Source organism: Neolamprologus multifasciatus, chromosome 13 (genome assembly GCF_963576455.1).
Source record: "Neolamprologus multifasciatus chromosome 13, fNeoMul1.2, whole genome shotgun sequence".
Lineage (NCBI taxonomy): Eukaryota > Metazoa > Chordata > Actinopteri > Cichliformes > Cichlidae > Neolamprologus > Neolamprologus multifasciatus.
Genome location: NC_140451.1, coordinates 24,751,601 through 24,757,219, shown reverse-complemented (window position 1 = coordinate 24,757,219; position 5,619 = coordinate 24,751,601). Strand labels below are relative to the sequence as shown.

Sequence of the window (5,619 nt, the reverse complement as noted above, 5' to 3'; positions counted from 1 at the left end):
GGAAATATGGGTTGGGAATAGAACTGCATCAGCAGCTGTCTCTGATGTAAAACAGATCAGCTTTCATTCCAGTAACCACTCTGAATATCTGACAGCTTTACATGCTGAGTGAAAGATTTAATAGGAAAATTTAGAAACTTGGTAGGTACTCAAATACAAGTAATGTGCTGCAACAAGCTGCTATAGAGAGAAGCACTTTTGAAGATGTCGCATTTTTACAACAGTGATTAAATTCTCAAATTACTAAATCTGACATATGATTTCTCTGCATTTTCACATGCAATTATCACGAGCAAACATAAGTATTAAGCACCAACCAAATATAAAGTGATTTGCACTTGTATTGGTCACTTCTGCGGGGAGGTGTTGTAGTCCTTTTGCAACTTTTAGCTCACCTCAAAGTTGAAAAGGTTTCATTTGAGACCCATCCAAGTCATGTTGCCAAGTGTTATTTTTTACATAACTTCTCTTCCTTTTATTTTAGTATAGTAAACTCATGTTAACTGCGAAGTTAAAATAAAAGTAAACTAATTTAAAATGTTTTCATCTGCAAAATAAATAAGATTATTATCATATATTAAATCCAGCACCAGGGCTAATGATCAGATTCCAACTAATGATGTTCTGCTTACATTGCATGCTCCACCTGTTTGGCTAACAGGTGGCACAATTTGTATTGACAAACCTGCAGGTACATGTGAACATAATGTGGCAGATATTACAGATAATGGTGTTTGGATACACCACTAGTGCAACCAAACCTAGCAACAGAATTATAATTGTTTGTGGTTTCCTACTCGACTGTAACTAAAGCATCACAGAGCTGCCTGTCTCAAAACCACTGCAAACTCACATCAGAATGCAAGCCTAATGAGAATGTGGTTAAATAGTCTGGATGCAATCCATACCAGTCTCCTTTATGGTGCCATTAAAAGGAAAGAAATCTTCTCACTATTCCACATGAAAGACGTGGCACAGATGGAGGAATGCAGTGGTAGGTCTGAAGAAGGACACACAGCTGAGAGGGAAATATTATCAGTTCTGCATGTAGTCTTTTCCTTCTCTATAATAAAAACGGTGAGTGCGAGTGCATCCAAGTAACAATATTAGAAATATTAGAAAAGTCCTTGTGTTTTGGACAGCTAGTCTGACATATCATGCAATATAAGGCACTGCATGGGCAAAAGAAGGACAAAAATATTTCATTGTTTACATATTCAAACACACTGTTTATTTATGTAAACGCTGGAGTGGCGATGTAGCACGTTTTCAGCAGCATTTTCTACTAGGGCTAATAAGGAGGAATAGTAACTCATGGGTTTTGAAAGGAATTTCCCAACCCCCGACCTGCACTTATACTATCTCTCACACACGCACACATCCACAAGGACTGAAACAGGAGGATTATTCTAAGATGACTGTGAACTCTTTGTATAGAGGTGATTGCAGAGGAGATACAGGAAGCATGTGCAGCGCTCCTCACTGCAGACACTCATCTTTGCATCCACAGAGCACAATTAGGTGATTTTTGATAGGCTGATATGAATTAAAAACATTTGTTATCTATAGCGAGGCTGCTCACTGACTTTTGGAAAATGCGATTTAACTGCACTTGTATTCCGTATGTATTTCGGACCAGAAAAAGTTATACAAATAGCCTTTTATCCTTTCAACAATTCAAACCTCCTCCTTTGACATGAATTACCCAATCATAAACGCTGGCTGAAGGGCGGCAGGAAGTGATGTCAGTGAGCACTAGTTTATTTACTGGCATCACCTAATATGATTTTTTTTTTTTTTTTGGTACTGGCCTGCTACTCTCCACGTAGCATCTGGCTGGAGTGTGCGTTCCAGGATGATGCAACAGCTGGGTAACCATTAGAAAACACTCATCTGCTTTTCCTCTCTAACTTTCCAGATGTCACATCAACTGGCACAACCATGACAGCTGACTCGCACCACATCACACACAGAGACATCACACACACATATGTCCTACACAAACGAAGCGACAGACAGTAAGAGGGAGAGGACGACGGGGAAAGAGATGGGATGAGCACAGAGAGACAACTCATTCTTTCATCACACTCATTTCCACATGGTCTTATGATAAGAGCCAAACTTAGTACTTCTAAGGGCGTGGTTGCATGCCTGCATTTATAGCCTGTATCTGACAGCAGTTAAATAAAATACGAAAATAATAATAATAATAATTATCACATTTGCTCCTTATTCACTGGGATCAATCAAAGTAATTACATTTAAAAAAAACTTTCAGGCACTTGTTGCTTTTGTCTGGTTGGTATTTGTCTGGCAGACATGAGACAATGCATCTAATGTTTACAACAGCCGAGGCTGATTGTCCAAATATAAACAGCACTCAGTAGTTACAGTAGCTTCAGCACTTACAGGCCCTTAGGCTAAACAGACAAAGAACAGAGCAATAGCTGTACTAAATTAAACTCTGGTCACTCTGACTGATAGTATAACCAATATTGTAGCTTCACAAAGAAAGCAAAGATGGTATGTGATGTTCTAGAGTACCTTGAAGGTATAAAACCAATAAAAGAAAGTATACTGGCACACAAAACAAACAGCAAAGAAGCCTATTCTTTCAATAACACCAATGGAAGATCTGTGAGGGCTTTCAGATCAATGTCAATAAATAATAGGTCAGAGACGCTGAATCAGTCTCGCAAGCTTAGTTATGTTTTTGTGCAAAGAGTGCAAAGGACCCTGAGGGGTGCAAATCAGGGGAACGAACTCAAGACAAGATGGTAACCTTTGGACAAACAGACAAAGGCTTTTCTATCCCCCAATGGCTTAGTCGACTACATACATACAGACATGAAAGCACGTAGTGGAGAACTACAATCTATTGTTCTTCTAAAAACAAGACAAAAGGAGTATCCCAGCTCTTTTTGTGATATAATAATATACCAGACAATTTCCACAAGAAAAAAGATTCTGTCCATAATATGAGATAGGTTTTGTTGCTCTTGGGAAAAAGAACCAAAAATTATGTTTTTATTTCCTTTTAAAACTTTCCAATGGTGACCACTTGTTTTTAATAGAATTTACATTCAATAATTTTTAAAACATGATAATTGAAATAAAAATAACTGTGGAGCATTTTGTTTCATGATAATGCTCTTATTTTGTTTTTCAGCAAAATCTCCTCCTTTCAAATTCCTTCCCTGCCAGGCAATGACAGATTTAGTGCACATTTATTTATGTTTTCAATTTAGATTTATTTAATTATAATAAAAGTACCAAGAAATCCTATTTTAGAAAGACTATTTTTTTCCAAACTCTAGGCAAAATTGGATTAATTAGTTGTGATCTCAACACTGACAAAAATAATAAACATAACAGCTCTAGAAACTAAGTTTTATTGTGTTGCACAGAATATAATGCACCATTCTAATACATGAGTATGACACCGTTGTCAAACATGTTTAGTCTAATGTCTAATGTAAGAGAAATAAGTCTATCGGTATCGGTCCAAAGCACTAAGTTACAACACTTTGAATAACAAAGGCAACCAGTCAATAAATTTGATTTTATTTAAGAATAATTCAATGATACGGTACATCAAAAATGTTCTTAAGAGAACACAAAAGAAGAAGCTATGGCTGATTCAGACATACCATTATGTGATATTTTTATTGTTTGTGACATGACATTGGCCTGCTTAAACTTCTTCTAATAAAGGAAGAATAGCCAGTAAAATCAAAACACTGCCTTTCCAAATTATGTTAAAAGGTACCTCATCACAGTCTGATATAAAGCCGGATTCTACAGAGTATATTTTGACATCCATGATAAACACTTTGGGTTTATCATCATAAAAAGGCTGAATGCAGTCTGACAGTGTGTATTTCAGCCAATGATGCTCTTCCAACATCTAGACCCTGCTTAAACACCAGGAGCAAAAGAAAAAAAAAAAAAAAACTAAGCCAAATGAGAATGAGCATCTTTTAGACACACACGCACACACACACACGTACATCTAAAGTAAACAAGTGTTTAATATTCCATTTAATCTCAAACTGAATTATATATCGAACAAAAGCATAAGTATGTATTGGCATGTAAGACCTTTCTAAACATTTTTTAAGGTTATACTCATGCTTTCTTAAATATAGATGTAAATATTAGTATAAATACTTTGTGACAATAAATAACTCAAGAATAATCAACTGCCTCTCCAGTGACTTTATCATCCTATGGATCGCCCTGCCCTGCTGTTTGTGACCCTTGTTGTATCCCTTGTTCTTTATCTGCAGTTTTAGTGAGCTCAGTAAAGATGCACATAAACCAGCATTCTACTAGCTGGTTGTAGTTAAAAGTGGTCAGCTTACAGCATATCTCCAAAGTAGAAGGAGGACTACCATCATGGTGAAGTTAACACTGAATCTAACTGAGAGATAAAAGATTGACTGGAGAGACAGTAATTAATCAGTCTGCTAGCAGTCTGCTAGCAGGAAAGCACAAGGTACTGCTGACTGTCAAAATCAGATCAAGGTGATTGCTCACTAGCTCTGTTACATGGATATATAATTTTTAAAAACACATTGAACTGCCATATATAACTGGCTGCCCTTTAATATCAAGCAGCAACCTACAAGTGAAAAAAATGTGTGCAACATGCCAGTGTGGTAAAGTTCACCCGAAAAGTTTGGTGAGAGAAATCCTAATATTCTGTTAGTCTGTTAATTTGCTCTAATTGGCAGCATTAGCTGATAACCTTGAACTGCCAGAATAACTGGCTTCAAAAAACTGGTATGGTATAGTTTTTTGTAACAGTTAAAATGCTAATGTTGAGGATTCAAAATCATATTTTACCACTGTGGTTAATAAAGTAATGTAAATGTGTATGTAAAAAACGGACTTCATTCTTACACATCTTACCTGGTTCAAAAATAGACTATATACCCACATTAATCTAATGTGACAGAGTCATAGCACCATGGAAGGACATAATAAATCATTATGGGCAGTGTAAGTCAGCAGAAACTTGGGTGCATGTGTGCAGCTATGGCTTTATGTGTAGTTGATGTGGCTTTTACATGCAGCATGTGGGTGAAAAAGAAACTGTCCAATGCAGCAGAAAAGACCATATGGTGTAGAAAAGCAGCCACACACACACCACATGAGCCATCGGCAAGAGGAACAAACAAGCAAACGCCATAATTTAGCCGGCATCCATCCTGACTGCTTCAGTGTTGTTACCAAACACAACCCAGCACACCCTGGCCTTAAGACATAAACCCACCACATGCTTAGTGACCCCTTCAAAATGAACTATAGCCCTCCTTATGGAAATTTAACCTTTATAGAATGTGAAGAACAGGATTAATGGGAAAAACAACAGTATTATTCATGTTGAGTGGAAGGAGGAACATCAGCACCCTGGGCAATCCTTACAGTAATATAGATATGCTGAAAAAGAGATTATTAATAATCCAAGAGAGTTAATGATGCACATGCCCTGAAGCATAGTCGTTTTCATGTGACTCTTTCTCTGGAGCATGGGTACACTACATTTTTCAGAAACAAGGTCTGGAGGCAGCTTTCTAATAGGGAATAAGAAGAATAAATTGTAAATGAAAAAAA

General features: G+C 36.9%; 1 protein-coding gene across 1 annotated transcript in view; it reads right to left on the bottom strand.

The window, feature by feature from the left end:
• The window catches only part of cep170aa (centrosomal protein 170Aa), a 42,307-nt gene that overhangs the window by 33,690 nt on the left and 2,998 nt on the right, over positions 1 to 5,619 (bottom strand).